Source organism: Falco punctatus (genome assembly GCF_963210335.1).
Source record: "Falco punctatus genome assembly, chromosome: 6".
In the NCBI taxonomy this organism is placed as follows: Eukaryota; Metazoa; Chordata; class Aves; order Falconiformes; family Falconidae; genus Falco; species Falco punctatus.
Window position 1 is genome coordinate 37,723,460 of NC_137585.1, and position 16,695 is coordinate 37,740,154.

The 16,695-nt window shown below is 42.6% G+C and overlaps 1 long non-coding RNA gene across 1 annotated transcript in view; it reads right to left on the bottom strand.

The window, feature by feature from the left end:
- Positions 1 to 2: 2 nt before the first annotated feature.
- Positions 3 to 16,695, bottom strand: part of LOC308066225 — a 32,743-nt gene continuing 16,050 nt past the window's right edge. The window contains exon 4 of the long non-coding RNA XR_013929076.1: positions 3 to 16,387. This is a non-coding gene — a long non-coding RNA (uncharacterized lncRNA). The remainder of the gene's footprint in view (positions 16,388 to 16,695) is intronic.

Here is a 16,695-nt window from a genome sequence, read left to right on the forward strand (position 1 = left end):
TTGAATTCCCGTCTCTGATTCAGGATCTAAAGGATTTTGTTGCCTCATTGTTTTCCAAAGTTTTTCCAGGAATTCTGATGGAGATTTGTTTGGCCTCTATCTAATTCTATGTAATGTTGACCAATTTATTGTTTTGGGGATAGGTCTCTGTATTCCTTTTGTTACCCAATTTCGATATTGTTCCAATAGTTGCATTTGCACAGCTCTACTGAGGTCCCAATGGGGGCCTTGTAGGGGAAAATGATCTTTTACATCTTCCCTTGACCTTTTAAGTTGGTCCTCAGCCAGCTCCTTGGCCTTTTTCAATATTAATTGTTTTTTTTGTTTCAGTTCCATGATCTAGCACTAATTGAATATCTTTTCAATCAGGGTTATGTTGTCTGATTGAGTACTGGAAATGTTTTGTCACCACTACAGGGTCTGTTCTATAGCCCTAAATCCAACGAGGTAAGAGGTAAAGGGTACCTTTATTATTATGGCACCTCCATCCGGCCCAACCACTTCTATCAGGGGTGTCTAGATGGATTCAGGTTCAGATTTTAACTCTCTCCTGGCCTGAGTATGGGACACCACAGGCGTTCCAGGGGCGCTATCAGAGTTTGACTCCTCGGAGCTTTCCTGTGCTGTTATAGGGGGTGGCCTATCATATTCAGATTCTCACCAACAGAGTAGAGTTATAATACCAATCTGATCCCTGCGGGGTTAAGGAGGGGAGCGTGATGACAGATATTGAGCACAGGAGCAGCAATATAAAACCTCTCCACACCCTAAGCACCTAAGTCCATGTCCTGTGTCTGGTATTTAAGTCTTAAATTTCCATTTGATTTCCCACTACACATTAAACAACAAGAAAGACATTACACCTGTAACACTAAACAATGACCTCTTGCTTCATTCATCTCCGTCTGTTTCCCTCACGGGAGAACTGAACCGTGGATCAGAACTCCACAATCACTTTGTGCTTAATTGCACGTCTCAACCACACTATCACACACTCTCACACAAAAGTGCTTTCACTATTCAGTTTGGTGTTGGATTTATGATATTAAGATGCATTTTCACTGATGTTAAAATACACATAGTACCGAACACTTGTAACAGATGTATAGAATGATAGCTATCCCACACAGTACTCCAGCTATCCCAGCAAGGAGTCCCCAAGTTACCATTCCCCCACAACTTACAGGATCTTGGGTGCTCCCTCACCTCGCGTGGTCCTCATTCTGTCGGGCCCAACAAAACCAAGGGACGAGAAATATTGCTTCCTCAACCCGCATGGGATACCTCCTCAAGTCTTACAGGGTCTTGGCCAGCGATATGACTCCTCACCTTCAAGTGGGACGTCTCCACAAGACTTATAGGTTCTTCCCCTGCCCCCCCTGCAGGTATTTAAAATTCACATACCTTATTTGCTTGTAAATGGTCCTTATCTACCCTTGCAGCAGCTGGAGGAGCAAGGGACTTCCTCAGAGAATCCCTGGGGCATGCCTAGCCTAGGCCGTCCCCCTGTCAACCAACTTTGCAGTCAGGCAGAGAGGTGTCCCATCTGGGGTGCCAAATTGATGTGTGGAATTGAACTGTATAACTCAGGATAAGTGATAAAGCAGGTACGTTTATTGCGACGCTGGGTGCAAGGGGGATCGCTCCACCTAACTTGCACACCTAGCTGTACTCACAATACAACAGTGAAGTTGGTTAGTTCTGCCCAAAGTCTACACATAGTAACTAATTATTGGTTAGTTGCTTTCTCGCTTCAATGTAAAGGTACAGTTAATTTTAAATTTACTGCGCATGCTCCCCGAGCGGGGGATTCACTCTCTTTGAGGGGGCCATTTGAGTGGGAGGTTGTGATCTCCCACTACCACAATTATTTTATCCTAGTGTCCTTGAGTCTTACCACTTCAGTGGTTTTTCTTTTAGCAATTAGCACGCCCTTGTCAGAAGGCTACTGATTTACATTCTTGTGAAGCTCACCTACACCTGTACTAACTGTCCCTTTTGAAGTGTTGAGTGGGCCGAGCCCCAGAACTTCTCTCAGCAGAGAGTGAAGATCCTGCCTGCCTGCTGATGGTTCCTGTTATCTATACAACTCCTGCCTGCAGAGTTTTAGGTTTTTCACTATATTTTCTCGCATCAGGCATGTATGGAAGTAAACCAAAGTATGTCTGCCTGTTAGCTGAACCATGACCACAGTGAAGCTGGTGAAGGGTTGCTGCACAGCCTGCCTGAATTCCCAGTCTCTGCTTTTAGTGAACATCATTTTTTCATGTATTTTTTCAGAGCTGCGGAGCAGCTGGTGGCCCTGAAACTGTGCAGGGCTGCGCCGGGAGTGCTGCCTGGGCTTGGCGCCTCTGGCGAGAAGGCCGAGGGGAGGGCGGCCAGGGTTACCCCGCGGCCGGCTGCCAGGCCCGGAGGTGCGGGCCGCGCCAGGCACCCTTGCAGGGCCCCCGGGGCCTCCCGGCGATGGGCCGCCGACGGGGGCTGGGCGTGGGGAGCTGTCACCGTGGCAACGCGCGTGAGGTAAGCCGTGTTGCTTAGCAACGGGGGCTGCGGGCACGAGGAGCCTCTAGAGAGTTCGGAGCACGGCCGTTGGAGTGGGGGAGGGGAAGGGAGCGGTGGTGGGGGAGGGGAGGAAGTGGGGACCCGCCTTGAAAACAGGCCCGAAATGGGCCCAGAGAGCTGAAGGACGGGCTGGGCAGGAAGAGGCACAACGGGTGCCCGAAGGATTGTGCTGGGCATGTCGGACAGCTGGCCTGGCGCCACGGGGCCTGGCCACAGTGTCCCTGGGGGAGGTTCCCCACGCGGCACTTGTCCTGCAAATCTGTTAGTGCTCCCTTTCTTGTTCCTACAGGGGAGTACAGTCAGGGCAAGCCAGAGTGTGTGGTGAACGGACGTTGCTGAATGTCCCTGCCCCGATTTTGGTTTTCTTGGCAGAGACCAAGTTCAGAAAGAACTCGTTAAGCATATCACTTTCATGCAGTGGAGTTGCTTTCTAAAATCATGTCACCGGGGCAAGTACTTTTCTTTTTTCAGTTGCATTAGTAATGCCAGTAGGTGAAACACACCTCCTCTAAATAAAGTGTGTTTATGGAGATGTGCTGAGATCTAGACTTTTCACCCCCCAAAAATAGGTCACAGGTGAGAGAGGTCCAGAAGAAGCTACTGGAGACAACCAGATGTCTGTATAATGACACATTTCTTTGTTTTTCTGTGCTAGGTGTTAACAACAATTTGCAACTGACTCATGCTGTCTGAGGAGAAAGGCTAGGACACAAAGTATACAATTACAAGAACAAATATTTATTCAAGTATGTGATGTGTCCCAGACAAATTGGGGCACCCCAAATATGGTTTTACACAAGGTTCTTGTACCCTCCAAGTGTTCAGCTACAACATGATTTGACTTACACATAACACAACACTACTAATTACTAGTCATAGTAAAACTTTACAAAGCATGTTTCTGGAGCATTCTGGCTGCTTGTCTATTGATTCAGACATCAGTCTTAACTATGATGCCAGATGATGCTGAGAGGGTTTCAAAAATGTGTTAGAGGGGCTAGGATGCTGGTATTATCTTGACTGTTCAGGGTTATCTTTTGTCCTTCATGGACAGCTCTAAGCTTCCAAGAAGCAAAGTTCTTATTCCCAGGGCTGGGCTGTCCTTCTGGTCCTTTCAATGAGCTGGTATTCATTAATTTGTTTTACTTAAGCATGAACAATATCTAAGTCTCAAGTAAAATTCTACTACCTCATAACATTGCAGTGTATAATGAGAATTAATATATATTAACAAAGTTGATACACTTTCATACTGAAGACTGCTTGTTACAATAGCTAGGGAGGAGGGGAATTTTCGTAATGTAGACAACAAATAAGAATAAGAAGGTGTAATACAGAGACCTAATGATAGCTTCTGCATTGACTGATTCCTAAGAAAAGACATCTGGTGGTTATGATGGACATGGAAATCTTCACTGAATATGGATTAACAATTAAAAAGTAAAATGGAAAAATATGAGGAGACATACAAAATTAGAAGGAAAATTACACCAACCAGAGTAGACTATTAGCCTGTCTATCTGTATCTCTAATATTACATTCTCTCATGTGAAATAGTTTTCAGCTGTGATACTTCCATCTCAAACAGTTACACATTACAGAGTTCAGATATGTCTAAAAACATTGATTAGGACAAAAATGAAAAGTTGAGAATGTTTTGTTTAGAAAGTGGTAAGTGACAGCAGCTATAAACGCTAAGAAAAATAGTGGCACTGAGATTTTGTGCTGACTTTCCATTTGTCCTTTCAAAAAACATGTCAAGGGCATGTTGTGAAAACTGGAAGACATGCACTGTGGGTGTACTAAATTACAGCAGTCAGGAAGCCTATCAGGGTTGTAGTCTCCATATTAGAACTGCCTGATGCAGCCCATGCTCCATCCGATGTGAAAGAAATTGCTCCAGTGTGACACCTTCCTATCACCACTGCAGCTTCAGTCAGACCTGGACTATTAAATGTATGTAGTTTCTACATTACATAACCAAACCAGGTCTACAAGTTCATAAGATGTGCGTAATGGGGGCAATGTGCACTCGCAGCCCAGAATACCAACCATATGCTGGGCTGCATCAGAAGTGTGACCAGTGGGTTAAGGGATTAACTCTGCCCTTCTGCTCTGCTCCAGTGAGACCCCACCTGAAGTACTGCATCCAGCTCCAGTCCTCAGTACTACCTGCTGGAGTGGGTCCAGAGGACGGCCACAAAAATAATGAGAGAGATGGAACGCTTCTCCTGTGAAGAAAGGCCAAGAGAGTTGGGATTGTTCAGCCTGGAGAAGGGAAGGCTCTGGAGAGACCTTATTGCAGCCTTTCAGTACCTAAAGGGGGCTTATAAGAAAGATGGGGACAAAGTTTTAGCAGGGCCTTTTGTGATAGGACAAGGGGTAATGGTTGTAAAGTAAGAGGGTAAATTCAGAGTAGATTTAAGGAAGACATTTTTTACAATGAGGGTGGTGAAACACTGGAACAGGTGGCCCAGAGAGGTGGTAGATGCCCCTTCCCTGGAAACATTCCAAGTCAGGTTGTATGGGGCTCTGAGCAACCTGATCTAGTGAAAGATGTCTCCTGCTCCTTGCCAGGGCGGTTGGAACAGATGACTTGCAAAGGTTCCTTCCAACTCAAATCATTCTATGATTATATAGTCTAAGTTATCTAAAAAAAAAAATGTATCCACTTCTGATCTTCCTGAGTTTCATTCTGTACCGGACATTAAATTTGTGTCTCTTGCATCCATAACAGAAACGAATTCTGAGCTTTTTCCATTACTATCAAACTGCAATGGGAAAGATTTTTCTAATTGTTTTGTTAAAATCCCTACATGACAATTTGAATACCAGGTACTAGACTTATTCTACAGGTCTTTAGCATTTTAGAATTACCATTTTAGCATAAACTTTCCTCCTAACTGTGAAGTGAGTATGTTAAGGAGCAGCTAATGAGGAACCGTGCTAGAAGCAAGTATCTAGGCAGACTCACTGCCATGGTGCTAAAAGCAAATTTGTGAAGTCCCAGATTTAGTGCCCCCTCCTCCCCACCCCCCCACCCCCCCAATTCCTTTGCTGCTGAAAAGCACAAATGATCCCAGACTCTTCAGACATCAGAATTTTACTGTACAGTACAGATCACTGTCTGTTAAGTTCTTTTTGTAATTAATGAACACACTTTATAGCATTTCTGAAGTGTAGCATTTTATTCCTGGTTTCTAGTTGATGTGATAAACTTCCCTGGCTTTCTGTCTCCCTGTTTATCACTACCACCAGCACCAGTTGGTCAAATCCTGGTCTATTACATTAGAAAAGTGTGTGCTATTCTTTATAAGATATATAGGAAAAAATAACTCCATCTGTAATGAGATCTTGCTTTACACTACTTACCTTGAGTTTAAACTGAAAACACATTTAATATCAAGCACTGAACACTAACATTTTTATAGTCAACTGTGCTATTGCGAGCACCTTATTTTAATTCAAATATATCCAACTTTTGTATGTGCCCTCTTTTATTATTTAACAGAGCTAAAGAACTATATATGAAGGTGTGGGTTTCCTCTGCCCCACATTTTACCATGTGTATTGATATGCTGATTTGTTAATACATAATCCTAATTTTGTAAATTACATCATAAACTTCAGGGTAGTGAGAAAGCAGGCCTGTAGATCATTACACTGTTATCTGACATTTGCACTAACAACAAAACGTATTAGGAATAAACAGGCTATGGATCCCTGATTCAGGAAGCTTCAGGGTTACTCAACAGCTTCTTGCCTCATTTTACACCACCCATAGCTCATGTGCAGCGCAGTGCTGCTGCCTCCTCTCACTCTGGCCCTCTGGATCATGCTTATTAGCTCTGCATGGCATGCGGTGAATGAGGAGTGGAAAAGAGCCTGTAATGACGGGCTGTGTCCATGGCACACGTCTCTCAGTGTGCTTCCCAAAAGCACATTCCCTGGCTGCAGCCATAGTGATGTGACTATCAACAGGAACTTGGCATAGAACAAAATATGTCACAATCTTCTCCTTTGAACCATGGGGTTTATTGCAGCTGGTCTTTAGAAGCTGAGAAGCCTATGCTTGAAGAAAACTGTCAGACACTGGGGGTTTCAACTGCAGCTGGCATGGTGTGTGCTAAGACAGTTACCAATGATGCTCTAGTCCCTGAGCATCCTAGGCTGCGTTACTGTACTTTAGGAGGCTGCAAAATTAATGGGTCATTTCTTGAGGACCAGTAACAGAAGTAACTGCCTGCCTTTCATGTGAAAAGCAACAATCCTCCCTGTTTATAATAATTAATGATTTAATTGCATTTTTTGGAAGTGCAAAGGTGCTAGGCCCAGTTTTGAGGCCAAGCATCAGTGTGGAGATCTTCCTTAGTTTCTCTTTCAGTTTCAGTTTCAAGATGGAATGTTACTTGCATGCATCTTCACTAAAGAGACAGAGGGAAATAATAAATACTAGAATTATATTGATTAAAAATAAGATCCAAAGGCAAAACCCATCCTATTATAGTATCTTGTAAAGATGTGTTAGAAGTGTTGGATTTATTGTAAATCTCTTAATAAAAAATAGAGTTAGAATTTAATAATTCTCAAGTCTGCAAATGAAGGAAAAGGCTAATTTTCTGTAATTTTTTTCCTGCAAAGCATATTTCATATATGAGTTTTTTAGTTGCCAAACAGATTCTTCTTTTTAATTGTTAAAAAAGACAAGAAAGGCACTAGTGTGGGAGAGAAAGAGGAAAATTTCAGAAGGTGACACAAGTTTCAAGCTTTTTCATCCAATGGTTGCACTTACAAGTTCTGTTTTGAAAGAGCAGAGGCTCAATATTGGGTTAAAATTCATAGTACAATTACTGTAATTACAGTGAAATTATAGCATTGTTACTAACAGTAATTTTTTATCCTACAATTACCACTAATTCATTTAACCACAAAGAACATGGCTGGGAATAATTGTAGTGGAAAACAATGGTTCATGTGAACACATATTTATCTGCAATACGTATACACAGATATATACATACTGTGTGTCTGTCTATACATGTATGGGGAATTCAGATGTAGAATATACACGTGTGTTGCACAGAATGGGAATAACTGGGATACCTGTATAGTTACTTCATATTTGTATCGACATCAATTAATTATTAAAAAGCATGACCTTACTGTAACTAGCTATCAACTGGACAGAAACTACAGTGTAATTAATTGCTGTGTGATTATGTTGATAACCCATATTTTAAATGTCTATTGCACATAATTTTAAAAGTTGACATAATGGCTTTATTCTACTCTGAGTTACCTGCAATTGTTTATAATATGCATGTTTTGAAATGCCACTTTTTTTAAAAAAATTAATCATTGAATAATTTGAGTATGATGAAACAATTCCAAACCTGATTTTGGTGCTTCTATAGTTAAAAAAGAAGTAAGATGTAGAATTTTAGGGTTGTAACAGTAGTTTTGTATAAGAAATACTAATAAGTCAATGTAGTTGGAAGCTATTAGAAAGACCAAGATATTAAATATTCCACATTACTATTGGCATGTTTCACATTAGCTTTCACAAGAAATTGTTGACAATATTTAAGTTTTTACAGTGCACTAACGCTTTTACTATAGAGCATAAGGAATGTTTATAATCTAAAGAGTAAGACAAATGTGAGGGAGAAAAAAGACAAAGGTAGAGCTGAACAGTAGCAGTGATCTTTTTGGTTCCATGATTTCTGTCTTGGTTTTTCAGTTTTGGGGTGTGGCTTTGTCTCTCTGCTTTATATGGCAGAAAATCAGAAGGGTTTGGTTGCAGGAAACACAAAGAGAATGAGAGGCTGTGAAGTGGTGCAATGTTGATGAAAAAAGGAAGTCAGAGCCATACAGGAAGCAGTCAGTCAGACAGGGTCAGGATAGTTAAGAACCAAGAGTACTGTCCAATGACATCATCAGTGAGCCCATTGAAATTACTTCTGTGACTATGTCTGCCAACAACAAACTCTGGTGGAGTCTTTACAGGAAAATGTTTATTCTTCCTCTTATCTCATATAAAGACTGAGTGATGGTGGGGACGGAAACGACTGCATGGAAACTACATCACCAAATGATGAGGTGTGAAATAATGATTTTTGTCCTACAGCAAGGCTAAACTACAGCTGAAAATAGAATGCACATGAGAAGGATTTACTTGCCAATGTCCCTGCAATTCTGCTTCTGCATATTTGATAACTGAAGTAGAAATATGTGGCTAAGTAAGTAAAGATACGCATTTACCATTCAGGATGCCTTTGCAACATCATCTCTGTTGTGAAATCCCACTGGTCATTATAGATTAGTTTTAACAGCACGTTCCTCTAACTTCCTCTCTTTAGAGGCAAGAAAGTTAATGTAACTTTGCACACTACATACCCTCCTGCATTATATTATTGCATATATAAGCAAAGGGTTATATATTCAAATCCCTTCCTCAGCTGCATGCCTGCACAGCAGCATGGCAAGGTAGAAATAAGTACTTGGAATGAGGCTATCATTAGTGACTTCTCAAAAATACTTACTTTGTCATCTACCAAGCTTAGTCAGTCAATTAACTTAGCCTATGTACTATTGTGCTCACCTTAACTGCATACAATAAAGTCAGGTTAATATACCTATGAAAACATGTATGTTTGAAGTACCTGAACCAAGCAAGTCTTAGCAATATTTATGACCATTATGCTACCATATATATATATTCACCCATAAGCACACTTGTGTGTTCCTAAGTGGACCCTCAGTAAGTGTCTCACATTCATGTAGTAATAATTATTGCATGAGTGGGCCTGTTTTATGATGTCATACATAATTATGCAATGCTATTGATTTGAACAGTATAGACAGCTGAGGAATGTTACAACAAATGTGTAACTCATTTCCTCCACAGATCAATGATTACAATGCATAACTAATGCAGGAAAACTCTTATTCTGAAATGGAACTGTGTCTGAGGTGAAATGGTGCAGGACAATCACATAATCTTTCCCCCTTTTAAAGTACTTTAATGTCCTTTTTTTTATCAAACATTAAAATGAAAAGTGCAGGAAAGGAATCTAGTCTTTTTACTGAAGCAAATGAGTTTTCCTTAGCAGTCTCCTACATAAGCATGCTATCTGGTGGGAACTGATTGACTTGAAACCCAACGTAAGATCCTTAAGTATGAACAGCTCACTTTTATAACATATCCAATATCAAGAGCCAGAGAAGAGGGGAACTGGAATGCAAAGAAAAATTGTTCCATGTTAATACTGGCGTATCCTACCAGTTGACCACTGGATATTACATTTGCCTTCTGATATTAAAAACACAAACACAGACAAGGTATTTTTAGTTTTGAGATTGCTGTACTGTAGACAACAAAAAGTTTAAGTGCTTAGGAGGCAAAATCTGTTTATGAACCTAGAAATACAGTGACTCTATCTGTATGTAAACCTGAATCCAAGATACAGAATCAGCGAATCACAGACTAGTCAGGGTTGGGAGGGACCTCTGGAGGTCACCTAGTCCAACATCCTGCTAAAGCAGTCACCTAGAGCAATTTGCATAGAATCACATCCAGGTGGGTTTTAAATGTCTCCAGAGAAGAGGACTCTATAATGTCTCTGGCAGCCTGTTCCAGTGCTCTATCACCCTCAAAGTGAAGAAGTTTTTCCTCATATTGAGATGGAACTTCCTGTGTTGCAGTTGCTGCCCACTGCCGCTTGTCCTGTTGCTTGGCACTACTGAGCAGAGCTTAGTCCCATCCTCTCGGACACTCGCCCTTAAGACATTAGTATACATTAATATGATCCCCTCAGTCTTCTCCAAGTAACTTTTTTAAGAAATGTTTTCTGGGGGCAAGCCAGCAGCCTTCTTTTGATATTATAATGTGATTTGTCTATCTCCTTCCTAAGAGGTGCTTTGCAAGAATTATTTGATTTTCTTTTCGGGGGGGGGGGGGGGGGGGGGGGGGCGGGCGTGGGGAGAAGAAGAAGATACATTGAAATTGTTGAATGTACATGACGGGGGGGGGGAAAAACAAACCAAACCAAAAAACAAACCCATTTCTGGAAGGCAGTGGTAGTAATGATGCCCAGGATCTAACAGCAATGGACTCCTCTTAAATTAATATGGCTAACAAAGGAAATAATTAGAAGACATTTAAAAACAGACCAGTGAGCCAAAATGAAAGTACAATAGCCTTAGGAGCATTTATTCACCTTAGAACTCGCTTGTTCTTTGTAAAGAAAACCGAAGAAAAACTAATGAGTGAATAGGTCTCATAGTTTCAGGAAATGGCTGTTATACCCGTTGCCAGATTATATCAAAGGAGAAAGAATGACCTCATTACATCTGAAGACCAACACAGAAAAGACCTGTGTAACCTTCCTGCTGGTTTCTTGCTTCTCACAGCAGCACTGACAAATATATCTAAGCAGCTGGCACTGAGTCATCAACCTGTTTGTCCTGGTTTCAGTTGGGACAGAGTTAATTTCCTTCCTAGTAGCTGGTACAGTGCTGTGTTTTGGATTGAGTATGGGAATAATGCTGATAACACACTGAATTTTTAGTTGTTGCTAAGCAGTGCTTACTCTAAGTCAAGGACTTTACAGTTTTTCATGCTCTGCCAGTGAGCAGGTGCACAAAGAAGCTGGGAGGAAGCAGAGCCAGGACAGCTGACCTGAACTACCCAAAGAGCTACCCCGTATCACAGAACATCATGCTTGGTATATACACTGAGGGGAGTTGGCTGGGAGGGGCCAGTCGCTGCTCTGGGACTGGCTGGGTATCAGCCAGCAGGTGGTGAGCAGTTGTACTGTGCATAACTTCTTTTTCTTGGGTTTTATTTTTTTGTTCTTTTATTTTTCCTTTTCATTACTATTATTGCTATTGCTATTGTTATAGTTATTAATGTTATTGTTATTATATTTTACTTTATATTAAAATGTTTTTTATCTCAACCCATAGGTTTTACCTTTTTTTGATTCTCGTCCCCATCCCATAGTGTGAGGGGGGAATGACTGAGTGGCTGCGCAGTACTTAGTTGCTGGATGGGGTTAAACCATGACGGTGGTTCAGCACTGCACACACCAGAGCCCTGTGGGAAACAGCGTTATATTGAATCCATATATGTTTCAGATAAGCCATTCTGCTGCCTGTTGCTCTCCACCCAGCATTCCCCTGCACCTGGACAGGCTTGTCTGTTTACTTGTGTACAGCTTCCTCCTGTCTTCAAATCATCTTGACCTGATGTCACCTTCCTGTTCTAAACGCAGGTGCACCATGTGGTACAAGTGTTTGCAGTTACAACTTGTTTACAAGTGTATGCAGAAAAGGGTACAGACCTCCTTAGGGTGGCCACACTTTTCACAGAATGATAGAATTGGTTAGGTTGGAAAAGACCTTTAAGATGATCAACTTCAACTGTTAACCTAGCACTGCAGAGTCCACCACTAAACCATGTCCCTAAGCACAACCACTGCACATCCTCTAAAAACTTGCAGGGATGGTGAGTCAATCCCTTCCCTGGGCAGCCTGTTCCAATGCTTGACAATCCTTTTAGTGAAGAAATTTTTCCTAATATGCAATCTAAACCTCCCACAGTGCAACTTGAGTCCATTTTCTCTTGTCTATTGCTTGTTACTTGGGAAAAGAGACCAACACCCGCCTTGCTACAACCTCCTTTCAGGTAGTTGTAGAGAGTGGTAAGGTCTCCTGAGTCTCCTTTTGTCCAGGCTAAACAACCCCAGTTCCCTCAGCTGCTCCTCATAGGATTTATTCTCTAGACCCTTCACCAGCTTTGTTGCCCTTCTCTGGACACGCTCCAGCACCTGAATGTCTTTCTTGTAGTGAGGGGCCCAAAACTGAACACAGGATTCAAGGTGCGACCCAGCAAGTGCCAAGTACAGGGAGACAATAATTTCCCTAGTCCTGCTGCCCACAATATTTTGTGTACAAGCCAGGATGCTACTGGCCTTCTTGGCCATCTGAGCACAGTGCTGGCTTATATTCATCTGGCTGTCAACTAACACCTCCAGGTCCTTTTCCACCCCTCTTCCCCTAGCCTGTAGCATTGCATAGGGTTGTGACCCAAGTGCAGGACCCAGCACTTAGCATTGCTGAACTGCATACAATTGACCTTGGCCCATTGATCCAGCCTGTCCAGATCCCTCTGTAGAGCCTTCTTTCCCTCAAGCAGATCAACACTTCCACCAACTTGGTGTAGTCTGCAAGCTTACCGAGGGTGCACTCAATCACCTCATCCAGATCATTGATAAAGCTATTAAACAGAACTAGCCACAATACTGAGCCCTGGGGAACACCACTTGTGACTGGCTGCCAACTGGATTTAACTGCATTCACCACCACTCTTTGGGCTTAGCCATCCAACCTGTTTTTTTATTCAGTGAACAGTATACTCATCCAAGCCATGAGCAGCCAGTTTCTCCAAGAGAATGCTCTGGGAAATGGTGTCAAAAGCTTTACTAAAGTCTAGGTAGACAACATCCACAGCCTTTCCTTCATCCGCTAAGTGGGTCACCTTGTCATAGAAGGAGATCAGGTTAGTCAAGCAGGACCTGTCTTTCATAAACCCATGCTGGCTGGGCCTGATCTCCTGGTTCTCCTGTATGTGCCATGTTATGGCACTCAGGATGACCTGCTCCATAACCTTCCCTGGCAGCAAGGTTGGACTGATAGGCCTATAGTTCCCTAGATCCTCTTTCCGGCCCTTCTTGTAGATGGGTGTAACATTTCCTAACTTCCAGTCAACTGGGACCTCCCCAGTTAGCCAGGACTGCTGATAAATGATGTAAAGTGGCTTGGTGAGCACCTCCACCAACTCCCTCAGTACTCTTGAGCAGATCCCATCCAGCCCCATAGGCTTCTATGTGTCTAAGTGGTGTAGCAGGTTGCTGACCATTTCCCCTTGTATTATGGGGGCTTCATTCTGCTCACCATCCCTCTTCCAGCTCAGGGGGCTGGGTACCCAGACAACAACTGGTCTTACCATTAAAGACTGAGGCAAAGAAGGCATTACATACCTCGGTCTTTTCCTCATCCTTCCTCACTATGTTTCCCCCCATGCCCAATAAAGGACACCCCTCCTTTTGTTGCTAATGTATTTACAGAAATATTTTTTATTGTCTTTTATGGCAGTAGCCACATTAAGTTCTAGTTGGGCTTTGGCCCTTCTAGTCTTCTTGCTGCATAACCTCGTGACACCCTTGTAGTCCTCCTGAGTTGCCTGCCCCTTCTTCCAAAGGTCATAGACTCTCCTTTTTTTCCTGAGTTCCAGCCAAAGCTCTTTGTTCAGCCAGGCCCACTGGCTCATCTTTCAGCACATGGGGATGGTTTGCTCCTAAACCTTTAACACTTCCTTCTTGGAGAATGTCTAGCCTTCCTGGACTTTTTCACCCTTCAGGACTGTGTCCCAAGGGACTCTGCCAACGAGGCCAAAGTCTGCCCTCTGGAAGTCCAAGGTGGCTGTTCTGCTAGCCACCCTCCTTACTTCTCTGAGAATTGAAAATTTACCATTTTGTGAATGTTATGCCCAAGACAGCCTCCAACCATCACATCACCAACTAGCCCTTCTCTGTTTACAAACAACGGGTCCAGCAGGGCACCTTGCCTAGCTGGTTCGCTCACCAGCTGTGCCAGGAAGTTACTTTCCACACACTTGAGAAACCTCTTCTCTGCTGTACTGAGCTGCAGCTCATTCCCACTAAGTAGTTAAATAGTCCTAAGGACTGTGGGAGAGATGGTCAGATGGAGGAGGAGCAGTGCGGTCTGACCTCTGGAGGAAGGAGAAACAGCACGGACAGTAGATCTGACCGATAGTAAAAGCCTTGTTGCAGCCTGCTAGTTTGCTTGTGCTGCAGCAATTGATGCCCCGTGTGAGGCTGACTGAGTTGGACTCAGACTATAGCAGTATTGTATTTCCAGCAGACATCTGGTAAGTTGAAGTCCCCCATGAGAATAAGGGCTAACGATTATGAGACTCTCCCAGCTACTTTTTAAATATTTCATCTACCTCTGCATCCTGCGATGCAGGGTGGTCTATAACTGACTCCCACCCTGATATCTGCCTTGTTGGCCTTCCCCCTGACTCTTACCCATAAATACTCAACCCCATTGTCACCATCATTAAGCTCTGGACAATCAAAACAGTCCCTTACATACAGGACTATCCCACTGCCTCTCCTTCCTTGCCTATCCCTTCTAAGGGTTTATAGCTATTCATTGTAGCACTTCAGTTGTGCAAGTCATCCCACAACGTTTCTGTAACATGCAGCTATATCATAGTTTTCCTGCTGCACAATGGCATTCAGCTCCTCCTGTTTGTTGCCCTCCTTAAGAGTGCCCGCACTTTTATCTCCTTCTGTGCTTTAGCACAGACCTATCAGGATCCCTCAGATAGATCCCTGTTCTTTTGAGCGAGGATCACATCCAATCCTAGATGAGCAGCTTCTGAAATACCAAGACTTGCAAGTGGTAACACTGGAGGAAGGGTATTTATTGCACAGGGACTAGGGCCACTACAAAGTGAAGGGTCACTGGGAGGACTGCAATAAGAGAAAGGGCAACATCAGCACTTTTGTTAATTCTATTGACATGATCACTCAAACTATGTGGGACAGATTCCATGTTTACAGCAAAGGGCATGAGCAAATCCCAGCAGAGGTTCTATAAAGCCTGAAGTTGGCTTCATGAATTATCCAAACACATTCAGCCCCTAATGAGGTAGTTCCTGTCAATGTGTGTGACCCAGTAGAAGTCCAGATACTCCTGGAAACCTGGTGAAGACCCAGCCTGAAACTGCTTCACAGAGCTCATCTAGCATCATCTGCTGTCTTATATGACTTTATACAGAACACTAAGCTACCTCATTCCTTGTATGTTTGAGTGCTGTCACATTGTGACCAGTCAGACTCTCTGTGCATCCTGAGGTTCTGTCTACATATCCTAGTGTATAAAAAGTGACGTGCAACAAAGAATTAAATTTTAAACAGGCCGATTTCCCAGACCTACATCCAGCAGCCTTTGACTGTATGGAAACATGAAAAATGCAGGAACACCCCCCTGCCCCCCCCCCCCAAATAAATTTACTTATAGTCCTTTTATTTACCTTGCACATTTTAGAACACAAACTGACAAAGTAGATCTCCTTGAATACATTACAAGGCACTCACTGCAATTATTTGTATTTTACTTATATCTATGTATATCTTTTCTCTGTGTGTGTGTGTGTCTGCGTTAAACTTTGGCAAATGCTTCACAAAACAAATGCTACCTTTTTCAGGTTCCCCACAGTGTGTTCTTGCTATCTCAGCCTAGAGATGTCAACCTTGCAGATAGTATAAAGCCTATTTCCAAAAAGACCAGTGACTTTTGAATGAAGCCATTCTGCCATCTGAAACGCATCTCAGATAACAGCTTCCACCCAGACAGCCTGCAGGTGTGAGCATGCAATTACAATCATGGCTGCAGATTCCTCAGATGCTCTTCAAGTGAATACCTACCCTGTATAAGCTTGAAGGCCCCACAGAAATGAGCTGCAAATGAAAAAAAGACGTCCTTTTCAAGTGCACTTCAAACTGGCAATAGACATCATCAAAAATTGATGAAGAAAAGCAAATTTCATCCTTGCTCGTGCTTGGCCTAGTATTTGAACAATAATTGTGCATTTTCTTCTTCATTTCCACCTGCGTACTGCAGTTATAATAGATAGAGGCTGTCATCTGCCAAGTACCTGATAAAGCTCCAAGGGAGAGAGAGGGATGAAGGAAAAACTTCCTGAGCTCATATCTGCATTTCAGCAAAATGGCTGGAAAGATAAATGAAGATGACAGTTACATCACAGCCTTCCAATTGGAATTAATTCAGTACAAATCTAGAACTATCCTAACATTTCAAAAAGTTTTTCTAAAATGGTTAAACATTCTTAATATGAAACTACCTTCTTTTTTTCTACTTTGTTACTTCTCATCCTATTCCAGTGGACATAAAAAAATAATTATTCTGCTCCTTTTTGCAGCATTTTTTTCAATATTTGAATTGTAGCCACATTTCCCCTCATTCTTCACTAGACTAAACACATCCATTTATTCCAGTGCTGGGTTAAGTTTTTTAGAT